The 17,728-nt window shown below is 40.6% G+C and overlaps 3 pseudogenes; 2 read left to right on the top strand and 1 right to left on the bottom strand.

Annotated features, from left to right (window-relative positions):
• Nucleotides 1-8,142: 8,142 nt before the first annotated feature.
• Nucleotides 8,143-8,861, bottom strand: LOC147431624 (small ribosomal subunit protein eS27w pseudogene; annotated as a pseudogene).
• A 305-nt stretch (nucleotides 8,862-9,166) lies between these two features.
• Nucleotides 9,167-9,922, top strand: LOC147431623 (uncharacterized; annotated as a pseudogene).
• A 345-nt stretch (nucleotides 9,923-10,267) lies between these two features.
• LOC147431622 (mitochondrial adenine nucleotide transporter ADNT1-like) overlaps nucleotides 10,268-17,728 on the top strand; it is a 58,915-nt pseudogene continuing 51,454 nt past the window's right edge.

Genomic DNA, 17,728 nt, shown 5'->3' with positions numbered 1-17,728 from the left:
GCCTTGGTCAAAAAGTGGCCGACATCCCATTTTTTACCTAGAAAAGGCTCAAAATGGACCAATAAAAAGGTGCCTAAATGGGAAAATGAAGTCGGCTAAGAGGGGAGAGAAAATCCCTTGGGATAAGAGCCAAAAAAATCCCCCTTTAATAGCGTCATTTCTCTGCACACCTGCAGACACTTTCCAGAGACCTCTTTTTTGGAGCTTTTTGAAAACCCCCGAACTTCAAATGCTTGTAATTTGCTCATTCCTTATCGGAATCAAGCATATGGATGCTCTACGGACATCTATGCGAGAAAATCTATACACTCATTTTCTCTAATTCTTCTAGTTCTAAGTGTGGTTTTTTCCAGAGCTGTTCTTCTCCAAGATTTACAGGTGTTTAACACAGGTGAATTCGATGGTGCATCTGTTGTTCTTTCCGACGGTGTAATCAGTGCAAGGCTATAGGGGCATTCATTTCCATTGTCATTTGCACTCCACAGTGTGAATCAAGGCAATTCCTTGCACACTATCCTTGAAGAAGTCTCATACACTTTTTTTGATTCAGCATCTGAAATGTCTTCTTACTCGACTCACTCAAAAACCAAAACGACGGTGCGCTATAAGCATATATCTATCATTTTATAAGACTAATTGCCATGGATCTCAGGTTTACCTGGATCCTAACAAAGAGTATGCTATTCACATTGATGACCATGGTATTGAGTTCAAAGAGAAGATCAAGGAAAACAAACAAGAAAAAATGTACATGGATAGAAACAGAACTCAGTACTTACAAGTTTAAAACCCTAACATGATAGACAAATGGGGGTTAGAAGTTAACACCATAATTCCATATATGGCAGCTAAAGAAGGACCACCAACTTTAGAATTCGAGGGATACAATCAAGTTGATTTAAAGCCTTTGAAACGGCTTAGTACAAATAATCCTAGGATCGGAGTCTATTGTTGGGAGGATAGAAATATAAAAGATCTTCTATGGACTTTGCATGCCAGATCAGGACAATTAACACCTATGAAGATCATCTATATCTTCAGATCAAAGATAAGGGATCAGCAGATCTACCAACCTACCTGTTTAGGGATTGTTATAACAATAACTTTGCTATGATGACTACTGAGGAGGTGGAACAAACCAAATATCAAGGGTATTCAATAAGGGGTTGGATATTGAGCCAAGGACCAGAAACTATTCCAAGAGATGAACAACGTGAGAGATCTTCTGAGAGTAATGTTAAGAAATCAAAAACCACCTCATCACGAAGAAAACCGGGTGACTCTAAAGCCAGTCCAAGGCTACATGAGTCACTATTTCCAACAGACTGGTTTGAAGGACTCAAAAAAGAACCAACTGCCAGGAGACCGAGAGTTGAACCAAATAGACGTGTTAGACTAGCTGATTTTCAAAAATGGGTTAAAAAATAGAGTGGATCGGGAATCCATACGACCACTTAGCAATCTTTAAGCAAGTGCTAAGAGTAAAACGCATATTTGACTTCCATACCCAATTTGAGGGGTTTGGAATGACATTAGAAGGAGAAGCATTGACATAGGTCAATCATGGACTTGAACACATTAGCTCAAGGATTTGTAGCTGCTTGTTCCAAAACAGGGATCAAACACAATATGGTAGCTTAAATCTACAGCTTTAAACAGAAGCAAGGTGAGGTTGTTAGGGATTGTGCAACTCAAATGAAACAATACTTTATCAAGTGCCTAGAGCTAGAGATACCTGCAGAAGAACAACTAGTATCATTGTTTCTAGAGGAACTGCTAAACAAAGAACTCCATGCTATACTGTATAGCAAGAAGCATAAAACCCTAGAAGAGTGTGTGCCAGATGCTATTGACTTAGGAGACAATTATGATATTTTCAGCGAAGAAGATGTCCCTAAGGATAACCAAAGTGAGAAAATAGTATCCACTAAACTAGCACAAGGGGGAACGTCTGCTGCAGCACCACTTTTAGCCATAGAAGACATGCTCAAAAGAATGAATGACATGATGAATAACATGCAAAAAGCACCTATGAGGGGACTAGGGCAAGGGATACCTCAACAAGGACAACCAATTAGACTACAAAAGTGGTATGCAATCAAGGGTAAATGGACCAACCATGAGACCAATGAGTGCTACTATCGACCAAAGTATGATGGGAATGTTCAGTACGTGCCCATGAGTCCATATGGACAACCCATGTACAGATATCAGCCTAATATAGAATCAGCTCAAAGACCACCGATGGGTATGGAAAGACCTCAACCCATGTTGGGTCAACAACCTCCATATCCAAGAGATGCGTGTAAAGTACATGCATTGAGAACAAGTCATAGATGAACAAGCACTAGTTCTTATTACACCCTATGCTGAGCCTAGTCCATCTATAGGAATGGTAGAAGGAGATGGGTATAATTCACATCCACCACCAATGGAAGAACCTCTGACTTATACTCCACCAGAGCTTGCACCAATGTATTATATAGATAATCAAGGTGTCCGACCTCCTATGGTAAGACCCATGATTAAGCTAAGAACGGGAAACGGTCATAACTATGGTGCAGATGATCATTGGAAAATGAATTTCCAAAGCCAGTTGAAGCTTACTGCATACAATGTTACAAAAAGGGAGGACACTTGCCAGAAGATTTTCCTAAAAATCCTTTAAACAAGGGTAAAATAGTAGTGAATGTAGTCCAAATGATACCTAGTAGCTCATCTGGGAGTGAACCGATTGTTCCAATCAAGGTAATCACCCGAGCCCAGGCTAAGAAAAAGAAACATAACTCCTCTGATGATTCAAAGAACACAAAAATTGTGTCTCACAAGACCAAAAGAAGCAAAAGCAAAAGGTATGAGATGAGAAAACAGAAACAACGGGATGAAATTGAGGAGAAAGCAAAGAAGCTATTCCAGGAAAAGGTGAAAGAAACTGGAAGCAAAGTCAAAGAAACCACCATGAAATTGAGAGGATCAATTTTAGTTGATAAAATTTTTGAGCCTATTAATGCAGCTTTGGAAGCCTACCAAGCAGGACTTAAAGCAGGCCAAAACATGGAAAACAAATGGAAAAACTATCCTTCTCCACACATGGAAGCAGCTAAGCTTGAAGCTTATCAAAATTTGGTAAAAATCACGCAAGAAATGTTGGAAAAACAAAGAACCAAGCTCAAAAGTATGGCAAAACCTGAGGAGCTTGTGGTAAGAGACAATCAAGAAAAATCCGAAAGTGATGGTTGAACCCCACCTTGAAACAAAACAGTCAAAACTTATAGTGCCGGACAACGAAGATGCCTTAGACAGAATTCCATTTGTAGAAAAAGACTGCCAGGACACTTATGGAAAAAAGTTAGAGAGATCAATGATGAGAGCCTAACTCTAAAGTCAGCTCCTATAGAGGAAGTTTGGTAAGACAATCTACCTCCAAGGACTTGATGGAAGCTCAACAAGTCTTTTCAGACCTCTACTACGATGCAACAAATGAGTTAGAAGAACATTCATCTAACTCAGATGATTCAGGGTCGAAAAAAGAACATGTGAGAGCTAAGCTACTCATGAAAGGAGGGGAGGAAAAGTTTTTTGACTTTTCTAACCAGAAGCCGAGAAGACAAAAATGGTATAGAAGAAAACAAGACACTAGAAACGTGAAAACTAAACCTATGCCATCAGTCTCCAGTAGAACACAGTTTCTGATGTAGATAGATGCACATGATTGTATCAAGGAAAAAATCACTGGTAGATATCCTTCAAACAAAAATCCAATAATGTCAAAAACATCGAGAAAAACGAGAAAGAAAACTCAAGCAAAACCTAAAAAACAGGACAAAGGAATCAACCATGACATGAGTTGAGTGGAAAAACAAATATCAAGAGTTGAAAAAAGCTCTAAAGGAGATATATACGACCGAAATGGAAATCACAGAAGAGGATGATAAAGATATAATGAGTGTTCCATCCCATTACAAGAAATATACTCTCCAAGATAGTCGAACAACCTGTTAGAGAACTATGAAAACAAGGCGAGTCCTACGAAGTGCTTGAAAACGCAAAAAAGATAGATTTGGATGAACCAGAGAAGAGAGTAGATCAGCCTACATTGCAAATGACCTAACACAAGAAGAAGAGCTTTTGATAAGCTTACTAAAAGAATACCGAGATATCTTTAATGCTTGGTCTTATAAAGATCTCAAGGGTATTCATCCAGAAATTTGTCAACATACCATACCCATGAGAGATGATGCGAAACCAAGTAGACAAAGTCCATACACATATAATGAGACATTTTCCAAAAAGATCAAAGAAGAGATTGAAAAACTAAAGGAAGCCGAATTCATTTATGAAATTGAACACACAGATTGGGTGTCTCCAATTGTGGTAGTACCCAAGAAAAATAAAAAATTATGAGTGTGTGTCAACCTAAAGAAAGTGAATGCAGCTATCATTAGAGACAACTTTCCTCTTCAAATCATTGAGCATGTTTTAGAATGAGTTGCAAGTAAAGAAGCTTATAGCTTCTTAGATGGATTTTTGGGATACAATCAAGTTTTGATTGACCCAAAAGATCAGCATAAAACTGCTTTTGCAACGAAATGAGGTATTTTTGCCTATCGAGTTATGCCCAGGGATTTCACTAACGTAATCACGATCATGTGATTACGTTAATACCTCTCACAACCAGAGGTTTTGCACCTTCCCAGCTAGACCGCACACATTCTGACATTTCTGGTGAACCCGACGTGAAGTTAATACCTCTCACAACCAGAGGTTTTGCACCTTCCCAGCTAGACCGCACACATTCTGACATTTCTGGTGAACCCGACGTGAAGTTGCTGGGGTGGGAGTTTGTGAATTGATCTACATACTTTGTTAGCCATGGATGAAAATCAAGAGACACATGGGATGCACTTTGATCCTGCAGTCATGCAGATGTTTCAAGCATTTTCCATCTACATGCAGCAACAACAAGCAACGGAAAGAAGCCAGATTTCAACCTTTAAAGCACTACAGTTCATTGTGAAGAGAATTGACCAAATTGATGGCAAGGACATCACAAAGTATCTACGAGCTTGTATGAAGGAAATGGAGTTGAACCGAGTGTGTGAGGAAGACATGGTTCAAAGTTTTGAGCTAGTTTGTGTCCCATAGATCAGAGACCGTATTAGGGCAATTCAAAATGCTCATGGAAGATTTTGGGAGGAATTCAAGCTTACTCTAAAAGAAGACTACTTTATGGAGAACTCTAAGAGGGTGACCAAAAGAAATTTCTTAGATTGGGTTGCAAAGCCTAAAGAAGGGATTTCTGCTAAAGAGCTTCTCAGAGAGTTTGAGCGACGACATGCTCAGCTACCACAAACTGGAGTCTTACCACGCACCAAGCGAGTTTTTCCGAGCAAAGACAAACCCGAGCAAGTGTTTGTACGCAATATAGTAAATTTTATCATCAACAAAACATTTATTTTTTGCTATACATTGATGCACTACAACAAAAAGGTTTTTCAATGGATATACTACATCTTTGCATCAGGGTTTAGTGAACAATTCCTCGCAGGATCCTCTCACTGTCTCTCTTTTTTAGTCAAGAGGATATAGGATCCTTGGAGCATTATTACTTTTCAAGTCATAACAAAAACTCCTATTAACTAGTTTAGTATTCAAACCTCCACTCACAATTTTAATTGGTCTGGATCTTCCAATCATTCAAATTGTCTTGCTAGAAAGTGGATATTTACATCATGACTCCATCAATGCTGATCACTAGCCTATCATATTGATATGGCACATAAAAAAGAAGCTAAACTATAAACTATCAGATAATAGCTCGACCTAAAACATCAGTCAGCACACAGCATGGGCATGTTTTTCCCCCAACGCAGCAGTTTAAGTCTCCTGGCAAAAAATGGCTTAGACAAAGCAGATAACCCCCACGATTGCATTGGTATGATCAACAAACTTTTGGAGGCACATTTTCTTCATAGAGCCAAGTATTCAATGTCAGTGAGTTTGTCCTACTTCATAACACCTTTCACAATCCAATCCAAGGCATCAGATGAGATAGCATAGAGAAAAGGAGAAAGTGGACACCCTTGTCTTATGGATTTATGCAGTGGAATAACATCTGTAAGAGCACCATTAACTAAAAATCTACCTGATGCATTCCCAAAAGAATGTTAAAAAGAATCTATCCAAACTCATATCATACAAACATTAAAGTATGAACTCCCATTTAATTCTATCATAGGCCTTATCATATGCTCTGTGGCCGATTGTTTGTGAGGAGATCTTTTAGAAGAGAGTTTTTTGCAATTTGCAATGCAGTGATCAGCATCATATCTAATAAGCAATGAATTATTACTCTCTTCAAATGATGTACGATGGTGCTAGTACTACTACTTGTAGTCAACCGAAATATTGGCGGCTGTAGAAGTCATACCATAGTAGTGCAAGCTGAAGCTCATGCCTCCTGCCTCTTCCCAATATCGAAGGGCCAATTATCTCTCGTTCCTAATTGCACTTGCATGATTTACTACTTGACTTCGGATGCAATGTTATTGCATCTCCTTGGAGCTACGTCACATTAACCAACTCTTGTAGACACCATATTCTGCATTGAATCGGTCATGAGAGATGTTTCTGCTTGTCTGCAGATCGTTCCGAAATGCTTGCCTCATCAAATTTTCAAATAGGTTATCAACAGAGCTAGACGATGAGTGTGACTGAAGCCAAAGGCTCATCAGACCATGACTTGCACTAGTGGCATTATTCCCTAATGCCTTTCCCTCGACATTGAGTTGTCTGCCACTAATCCCCTCACACACTCTGCTAAAAGCACAAGCAACTAGCTTCATTGAAGCCGTTGGCTTAATTATTTGAGGATTATAACCATCATAATCTTTTCTGCCCTCATGTCCACTTTGACGTTTACTCGTTCTATTTCTTTGCCCTCCGCCGTCTGCATCGCCAACAACCTGATAGCATCAAAAGAAAAATGTGCTGACAAGTGGGGACTCAAGGAATTGAACACTTCTGACACCTTAACATTGTCTCGTCAAAATGCCTTCTTAAGGGGAGGATCACATAAGATTTGTGATTTCTCAGTATTACTATGGAGCTTGTGAGCCTTGATGTAGTCCCATACTCTCTTGAGGGCATCAAGCCTCGTGGTCTCCGAGGTTTGCAAGATGGGAGCCAGGCTGGAGTAGACCCTATAGAGGATCTTAGCGCCACCTCTGGGCTCGCCGTCAAGAGTGGTTTTGAGTTTGGCCTTGGGCACTTTCTTGCTCATCTATTTATCAACTCATGCAAAACACAGAGCAGTCACACACTAGGCTAGGGGCAAGATCCCGGTCGATGGCAAGACGAAGGATCGTGATCGATGGTAAGAAGATAGATTGGGATTGGCTGGGGTTAAACAATTGAAGTTGGCACTTGCATGTGCAATACCCCATACTTTAGCATGAACAAGGCTGCATGATACAACCGAGCATTGGACGGCCTGTACCGAAAAGCACCTGCATGGACCATAAGAGAGAGGTAGAGGTGATGGCGAGGCAACTTTACACAGCTTGCCGACGAGAGAGGAAATGCTGATCGGCTGGCTGCAACAGCACACATGGAAACCCTAACTTCTCCTCTCTCTCTCTCTCTCTCTCTCTCTCTCTCTCTCTCTCTCGAAAAATAAAGCACTAAATTTCTCCTCTTCAAGTATCATTCTCCTCGCATACAGAAAACTCAAGTACTAAAATAAGTCTCACAAACAGATAAACTAAAACCGCTCAAAATGAGCGGACTACACAAAAAAGTGACCCTCTTAACTAGACTCACTTCTCCAAAGTCGCTATATTGAAGCTCTATTAGCTCACAAGAGAGTCATTCAAAGATAAGCTTGACAGGTCGATTGCATTACTTGGCCCCGTACCATCTTGGGCCATTTGTAATACCTCCATCACCTCTGCCACTTTGGCTTTCAGCGCCTCAGAAGATTCAATCAATTAAATGTAAAAATTCTGGTGATCCAACTCCACTAACATGCCGATAACTAACTGGCTCTAGATAAATATCGGCCTGGTAGCCGACGTGTAGGTGGGCGAAACCAGCGCAGCCAGTCACAGCACTTTTGAGGGGGCAGCAAAACTCAGTGCGCTATCATGCACCAGCTTCAAGATCTTCACATGTGCTTGTATGCAGCGTAGCGGTACAACGTCCTAAGTTCGAGCCTGCGTGTACATGCCGCGTTTGCTTTATGGTCAACTGCTGGCAGCCGGTTGGCACTGACTGGCAATCGACTCGGCTGGCTTCGCCACGATGGCAACAAGTCGATAAATATTCAAACCATAACTGTTCTTGCGTGATCATGTTCCAATTGATCTCTGTTGAACATGATCACGCAAGAACAGTTATGGTTTGGAACATAATCATGCAAGTCGAGCACAGCCTCCTGTCGAGCACGATTACTGTCGACATAATCACGATTACGATTACTGTCGAGAGCTGATCGACGAGAGAGAGAGAGAGAGAGAGAGAGAGAGAGGATTACTGCTGCCTTCAGTAAGTCGAGCACGGCCTCATGTCGGCTGGCACAATACCGCCGAGCAGTTACCGCACAAGACCACAGTCTGGGAATGGCTGAACACAGTTGTAATGCTAAAACATCCCTGGCACTTCACATCCATGAAATATAAGTTCAGAGATTGGACCAGTCGCTTGAGCCTGGGCTCCTTCTTCTCCACCTCTGCGGGCGGATGCAGCAAGTCAATGTCATTTGAGAGAACCATGGTGGCGTATCAAGAAAGGCAGGGTGGAGGCTCCGTTTGCTCTGCTGCAAAGATGGTCTGGAAGCGCCAGCACTCTCGAGCAAGGAGGCACAGCTCTCTCTCTCTCTCTCTCTCTCTCTCTCTCTCTCACTCTTATAGTTAAAAAGAAACTCTTTGAAAGAGCGTGCGCCGGCACGCGCTGTTTCAGAGAGTTTCTTTTTAACTATAAGAGTGAGAGAGAGCTATTGCATGTTAGAAAGAGCTATTGAAAGAGCAAGAGAGAGCTATTGCATGTTAGAAAGAGCTATTGAAAGAGCGCGCGCACACTCTTATAGTTAAAAATAAACTCATTGAAAGAGCGCGCGCTCTTTCAGAGAGTTTCTTTTTTAACCATAAGAGTGAGAGAGAGCTATTGCATGTTAGAACCCAACATGGCGGCCATCCTGCGAGAAGTATCCATCAGCTTCATGCAAGCAAGTTCCATCAGCATTGCCGCAGGAAATGGAGCTCTGACCTCTCTCTCCACGCCCAGCACACCTTTGTAGGGTTTTCCCGCTTTCTTGTCTGTGGCCATTTCTGCATGCTTCGGGGCTTCCCGTGGAACTTTCTTCTAAGGAGAGCAACCGGGGATGGCAATGAAAGCACCGGATCCCTCACCATCCTCCCATCTGGCAAGTGGTCTGAGAATGTTTCCATTCTTACTTTCGACGATCTATCTAAGCACTATGAGTCTTTTCTTTTCAAAGAAGAGGTAGAGCCATCAAAATTTCTTGCAGATGTTATGTCAAACACTATTTACACAGAGCAACAAGGTCAATGCCTACCACTATTTACCCAACCGGACCAAGTCAACGCCTAGAGGAGATTGATCACCATTTTATTCATATCTCAAGATTGTCGATGATAAATGAGAATTTAGAGTGTATTGAAGTCTTATCTAATTAGAAAGACAAATTCAAAGCGAACGATGGGTTGAATTCAAAAGTTCAAGAGGTCATGAGTAGCCCTCCCATACCTTGCCTGCAAACAGGACGGTGTTAGATGCTACAATCTTGATTTTGAAGCACAAGATACATCAAATGCCTATATTTGTCAATCATTCAAGACAAGTTGTTGTTATTGTCACTAGGACGGACATATTTAGCGCATTGGACGGGAAATCATCTTCATGATTGATGGGTGATTAAGTTGGGCTATAGCAAGCAACACAAACTGCGTAGTGTGATGGAATACATACTTTAGTCTTAGGTCACATGCAAAGTTAGCTGATTTACTAAAACAAATTTGATGCGGTCTTGTGAGTGGAAGTGTGGCTTTTACTATTTTCAAATTTTGTAAGATCCATGTGTCATGTGAACACTTATGTCTGTACTTGTATTGTGTGGACTTGCCTTGAGAGAAACTGATTAATGAGAAGCTTATTTTAAGGGTAAAAGAGAGAGAGAGAGAGAGATAGAGAGAGAGAGAGAGGGAGAGAGATTTGTTGTGCCCTAAATCACCAACAACCACCATCCATCATGCTTCCTACATGCCGCTCATTGCAGCAGCAGGTGTGGCAGTGGCTTCTAGCCATAGGCACCTTTGTCCTTTTTCTCAGCTCGCTCGCCCCACCCAAGTGGCTCTTCCTCTCCTTCCATTTCGTGACTCGACTTGCCTCCATTAGCTTTCTGGTCTGTTGCTTTTCCCTAGTTTTCCATGGTTTCTCAGAGAGAGGCCACAACTTCCAGGATATAGAAGGACCATGCATGGTGTCATAGCAGCGCGAAAGAGGAGATTGCCTCTCATGGGAGCGTTGCCTTTTGCCAGAGATCTCCTCTTTATGCTTTTGGGGAAGAATTGGCTTCCTCCACACTTGCAACTCTTGCTGAAGAAGCAAAACTTGCAATTGTTGAAGTCAAGGCTCTAGGAGATAAATCACTGGCCGTTTGCAAGTCTCTCATTGCTGGAGATTTGGCTGGTGGAGTTTCACGTAGTGCTATGGCCCCACTTGAACGTTCAAAGATTCTTCTTCAAGTTCAAAATCCATTGAAGCCTAAATATAATGGCATGGTGCAAGGCTTGTAGTACATTTGGTCAATGAAGGCTTAGCTAGATTTTTCATAGGGAATGGAACAAACTGTGCTTGAATAATTCCTAACTCTGCTGTGAAGTTTTACAGTTATGAACAAGCTTGAAGTGAAATTTTGTGATTGTACAGGAGGGAGACTGGGTGAGAGGATGCTAAGCTTACACCATTACTAAGACTTGGAGTTGTTGCATGTGCTGGAATTATTGTAATATCTGCCATGTATCCTATGGACATGGTTCGGGGTAGGCTTACAGTGTAGACAAAGGTTTCACCAATGCGCTATCGAGAAATGTTCCATGCAGCGTCAACGATAATGAAAGAGGAAGGACCATCAGCAGCCTACAAAGGCTAGTTGCCAGCTGCCTGTTATTGGTGTGATCCCGTACGTGAGTTTGCATTTTGCGGTATATGAATCACTCACAAAGTTTGGCTGGTGAAGAGGAACATAGCAAGCAAGCCAGAAGAGAATGCTGATTTGAGCGTCCTTACAAAACTTGGGATGTGGAGCAGCAGCAGGTATAGTGGGCCAGATGGTAGCATATCCATTTGATGTTGTACGTGTTGGAGCTATATAAGGCTCACTCTACTGAACTTGGTCTCACCTATATATTTGTATCTTGTCCTCAATATGAATCAGTCTTTGGGAGCGTATATGGTGTGTCTCTTGTCTCGTCTCTCTCTTTTTCTCTCTACATCTCAACATGGTATCAGAGCAGTAACGATCATGCGCCGATTCAATTCATGGTGACAAAACAGTATGTGTATGCGATTTGCATGTAAGATTCAAAAATTGCTACAAATTTTATTTTTGAGCATTGATTCTTGTTAACTGTGGTTGTTTTGTGTTAAGAAGAATATGATTAGTGTTTTGTGTGACGTTTATTGCTAATCAATCTAATCGTTGATTACGTTTTTCTTGTTTGATTGACCCCAATGAACTCATCTCAATTTTTCTTGCTGTTCTGCTCAAAATTTGGAGAAAAAAAACGGGAAGCGCAATGGAGCATAGCACAAATGGCACTTTCATCTCCAAAACTTGTTCGTCTCCTCGAGCTCTTCGATTTGAGTTCTAGGTTTGCATCAATCGGAGTTCGCAGCAGAAAGTATGTTGTTTTTACTACAATTGAGCTGACGCAGCTTTCTTCGTCCTCCTTCTTCGTGAAGCATCCGCGATCGTTTTCTTATTTTGGCGTTAAGTTTTTCGAGAAGATTTAGATTTTTTCTATTTGTATTGTGGCCGTCAATCTTGCGTCTCACGCCACTCTATTTTGAGGACTCTTTTATTATTAACGTCTCTTTTACCCTGCCCTTTTTGGGTGACGTCTCTCTCATCTTTGGAAGTTCCTTGAGCATCCTTCTTACGTTTATCGTTGACAAAAACGCAGTCCTCATATCTCTCTCATTCTCAATTGCGGCCTTCCCATATATGGTGGCTTGACAAATTCTGCGATCTTATCTTATACGTCTTCTCGCAACAAGATATGGCTATGAATTTCTCGTCAACGGCTTTCCTTCTGGCCAGCGTTCTGTTCCTCCTTTCCAAGGTCAAGGTTTTCTAGTTTGGAAAGCAAAGATGTTGTTAATTCTTGAAGGCGATGAACTCTCCGATGTTGTTCTTAGAAATCGTGTTTGTCCGCCTCAGCCTGTTGATACGGATAAATGATACGTGCTTATCACTGAAGGACCTATATTTGAAGATTGGAATGTTGCCTATCGATTGGCAACGACGTGATAAAGCAGCTCGTCGGTATTCTTTTTGCTCTTACTAATTCCCTTTTGCTTGATATGTACAAACTGCCTACTTCCCACGACGTATGGAATACCTTATTGCAAACTTTCAGAAGAAGAAATCTGTCCCAGAAATACTTTATTTGAGAGGGTTGCTTAACAAGTTACAATATGAAGTTGGTACTGCCATGACGGGACATATTGAATCTTTCAAATCTATTATTAATCAACTTGCTGCTGCCGGTGATCCTGTTCCACAAAAGCAAGTGATTGCACTTCTCCTTGATACGGTGAAGGACTCTTCTTATGATAACATTGTTACTATTCTCTCTAATAAAGATGGTCTTGATTTCGACCAAGCCTGCATGTCTTTTATTGAATACTCTCAACGTCAAGAACGTCGCAATGCTAGTCATGATACAGCTATGATTTCACACGAGGAGACTGAGTCACAACAGATGGAACGGGCTTTTTATGCTCGAAGGCGTCCATTTTAACGAGGAAACCGCAGAGGTGGACGTCGCGGTAATATTTTCTCTCGTCTCAAATTTCCTAATAAGCAATGTTCTTATTGCAACAAAAATGTCCATACTGAAGATGATTGTTGGGCACGTCAATATGATGAAGAACACAATATTACCACAAAACAACCATGTTTATCTAGAGACTCTTCTTCTTCTTCTTGTGAATATTGTGGACGATCTGATCATCCCACTCATATGTGCTATAAGCGTCGATTCGACACAGATCGGAATAGAGCATATGCTACTGAACATCGAAACAACATTGCACCAGAAACAAGCTGCGTCCTATGTTCAGTTGCTCCAGACAGAATACTTCATGTACATGATGGATCACTTTTTATTGTCGATTCTAGTGCTACAGGAAATATGACATATCAGTCTAAGTGGCTCCATAACTATCATCCACTGCCAATTCAACGTGTTGTTTATCTTGCTGATGATACTACTTGTCAAGTAAAGGGTATTGGAGACTTATATCTTGGTACCTTATCTTCTTCCACTCGAATTTTGCGAGTATTACATGTACCAGATCTTCAACGTAATCTTCTTTCAGTTTCTAGACTTGTTGATCTTGGTCTATTTGTTGGATTTGATCATACTAAATGCCGAATTGAGAAAGATGGACAGACTATAGCCACTGCTCCTCGAAACGGTAATTTGTTTGAACTCTCTCTCAACGATGCTGTAGCAAATGTTGTCACTGCTCCAGGTGATCATGATTGCAAAGTATGGCATCACCATTTTGTTCATGCTGATTTCTCAAAACTCCTTGATCTTCAATGTCGTGATCTTGTTCATGGCATGGATCTTAAAGCCCATCCTCATATGGGAATTTGTGAATTTTGTGCTCTTGGGAAACACAATCGCAAACCCTTTCCTCTTTCAAATACAACTCATTCTCATGAAATATTGGATCTTGTTCATACTGATATATGTGGACCTCTACCTTCTTCGAGATCACAATATCGCTACTTCATTACTTTCATTGATGATTTCTCAAGGTATACGACTGTATTTCTACTAAGAAAAAAATCTGAAGTCTTATCTGTTTTCAAACATTTCCACAAGGCTGCGGAACTTCAAACTGGTCGTTGCCTTAAGAAGCTTCGTAGTGACAATGGAGGCGAATATGTTTCTTGAGAGTTTGTGAGTTATTGTGCTGACAATGGAATTCATCATGAACACACTATTCCATATTCTCCTAAACAAAACGGTGTTGCTGAACGAAATAATCGCACTATTCTCAATGCTATAAGATGTATGCTGGTTCATTCTGGCTTATCTCGTGTTTTCTGGGCTGAAGCTACTTTGACAGCAACATTTATTCAGAATCATCTTCCTACTACTGCACCCTCTGGTAAGATACCCATCACAGCATGGACCGGTGACATTCCTTCTGTATCTCATTTTCGAACCTTTGGATGTATTGCTTATATTCATGTTCCCAAAGAAACACGAACAAAGCTTGATGCTCCTGGTCTTAAAGTTATTTTTATTGGATATTCTGACACTTCCAAAGGCTACAAATTCTATGACCCTTCCTCCAAGAAAGTAATTGTGAATCGTGATGCTACTTTTAACGAACAGCTTATGGGAGGCTCATGGTCCATGGATGATTCTGATGATACTAAATCATTGCTTCAGGCTTTTCCATTTCTTTCAAAAGATGAAACTCTTCCTATAGAGCAACTTTCCTCTTCACAACCATCCATTCCAAATGTTGCCAATGATGATATTGATATTTTTGTTGATCTGCCTATTGATTTTGAACATGGCTCATGTCATGTTTATGATGACGATATTGCTGATAATGCTTTTTTTCTACTGAAGATCCCGTTACTTATGATGAAGCTATCTCTTCACCACAAAAGGATCAATGGCAAGAGGCTATGGAAGCAGAGTACGATTCTCTTATCTCTAAAGGTACATGGATACTAACTGAATTACCTCCTGGTCGTACAGCTATTAAATGTAAGTGGGTGTATAAGACAAAAGTAAAAGCAGATGGATCTTTTGACAAGTTCAAGGCGCGTTTAGTTGCAAAAGGTTACTCCCAATTAGCTGGTGTTGATTATCACGAGACTTTTTCACCAGTTGTTCGCATTACAAGTGTTCGAGTTTTATTGGCATTTGCTGTTCAATTTGATTTAGAAGCTCATCAAATGGATGTTCGAACTGCTTTTCTTAATGGTGACTTGGAAGAGGAAATTTATATGGAACAACCAGAAGGGTTTGTTATTCCAGGTAAAGAAGACCTTGTTGCTCAACTCCATAAGGCACTATATGGTCTCAAACAAGCTTCGCGAGCCTGGTATACAAAATTTGATCTTTTTCTCACCTCTAAAGGATTCATCTCTTGCTCGTCAGACCCCAACTTATACATAAAACGCCAAGGTAGCAGTTTTGTGATTCTTGCTCTTTATGTGGATGATACCATCCTTGTTTCCAATTGAGGGCGAGCTTTTTGAAATGGGGTCTCTAAACCCAAACCAATGGGCCTACCCTCACAAAATGTTCGTAAAGAGGTACGCACACTACTTGGGGCACCACCTTCTTTTGGGAGTGGAGAAGGAAACCAATCAAAATAACACTAGCACTCACCCACTCAAGCAAAACACTTTGAAAACCCCCTTACTCTATATACACTTTGGACACTTGAACACCATCAACGATTATGCAACCCAATGCCGTGCATCAAAATGAAATATGCAATTTGTGGAATAGCATTCACCTTCTCCCCATAAGAATACCCATAATACATCCAAACTCTTCCTCTCTCAAGCACTCATCAAAAAATCATGCGCACAAGACTTGCCTCTCAAACACGCAAGAGAATCACTTACATAAAACTAACACACTTTGCATAGAGAGCTCATCTCCATCTATGCAATGCCATGGCACAAATAAAATCACCATGAGAGGTAGCCACATGCATATGTAATGAAGCAAAAGAGAGTTGGAGTGAGAAATTTCTTTAGACCAATTGAATAAGTGTGGAGAAACAAACCAATGGTAAATTGAGAATAGAACACTTACTTGATTTCTCGCACACCTTTTAAGGGGAGGACAGACGCTGGCTAACCATCACGAATTGCGACACTTGAAAGTTTTGAAGATGATTTCATGATCATTAACATAACCATGAGAGAGATCATGATGTATTTACAAGTTATTGAGGTGCTACAAATGATTTATTGGGTTGATGGAGTAAGAGATTGTAGAATGGAAAGAGTGGAGAATAGAGTTGCACTTCCTCCAAAGAGGAGGGTTCGGAGGGAGGATGTGAAAGAGGGAGAGTTGGGGTTTTCTCTACTATTGATCAAGAAACAACATGAAGTTGAAATTATAGGTGTGTGTCCTTGAGTCTCTCCAAGGGGGGCTATTTATAGTTGTGTAGGAGTGGGATTATGCTACACTTAATTAGAGTAAGTGATTAGACCTAATTAAGTGTCCTTTGACCACTCATTGAATATTGGACATAAAAGGGACTATTTATTCACCAAAAATATCATTTTAAACCATGAAGGCTCCATAGGGGTGCATAATGTAGGTGGGCCCCACCATGAGGCCCTACGGGTGGCTCCTGCGGGGTATCTCAACTTGTCTGTCTTGGCATTTAGAAAGCATCTTTAGGTTGGTCCCATCACATGCAAGTGACCTTGAACACTCATTGCTCTTCTAGAAGATGAGTAGGGGAAAAATAAGATCTCACCCTCTTGATTTACTTGATTTACAGTTCCCTTTTGCTGCGAATCTGACAGATTTACACTATTTTGACCATAACTTTTTACCTGTAGCTCGGAATGACATGCTTCAAAAGGAAAAATTGACCTTCTCAACATGTTTGATATGAATTTGGACTATTCTTCACGCCCATGCACCAAGGAATTCGGTTTGGAAGGTCCACACTAGGCTAGGGAACCTTTTGCTTCCAAGTCTTCTTGTATGGGCCCTTTGCTTGTATGCATCCAAGGGGAATCATGCTTTTTCAAAAGGCTATGATGCTTAAGCAAATAGAGGAGGGCCCAATATTATTTTCTTGTGAAAAGAATATACAATTGGAGTCTTTTTTGAAAGGAGAGAAACTATATGTATATTCTTAAGAGATATTGGGCCACCTATGTAGGGGGCATAGAAGACTTGTAGAGAGGGACCATAATCTTTGGTAAAGACAAGTGGAGAGTTGATTTCCATGGGAATTTATCTATATGGGGTGGAAGATGGATATATTATTTTTCTACTACTAATTCACAAGAGGTAAGAAAGTTTAGGGGTATATAGTTGGTTATTGTATGCTTATTCCATTTACAAAGCAAAAAAGAAAAGGGTGGTAATATAAATATATGACTAAGGTGACATTTTTGGAAAGAGTATAATGTATGTGTCGCCAAAAAGGTTAAACGAAGAGGGGGAATTTACTCTAGATAACTTAATAGCGTAGAAAAATATAAACACATATGAGGAAGAGGACGTTGAGTAGGCTGACAAATGTTGCAAAAAGATGGTTACCATTTTATGCCACTCATATTAGCCCTCCCCCAAGCCTAGAGATATTAAGACCATATTAGGTATTTTGGTAAAAATCTCACATTATGGGAATCTCCAAATCGACCGAATTCATGTAATTTGGGAATTTTCCACTTAAAGTGGGAAAAATT

Source organism: Adiantum capillus-veneris, chromosome 21, assembly GCF_014529385.1.
Source record: "Adiantum capillus-veneris isolate H3 chromosome 21, ASM1452938v2, whole genome shotgun sequence".
Taxonomy (NCBI): Eukaryota; Viridiplantae; Streptophyta; class Polypodiopsida; order Polypodiales; family Pteridaceae; genus Adiantum; species Adiantum capillus-veneris.
Note: the sequence above shows the minus strand (reverse complement) of the source record. Positions and strands in the feature narration are given on the sequence as shown.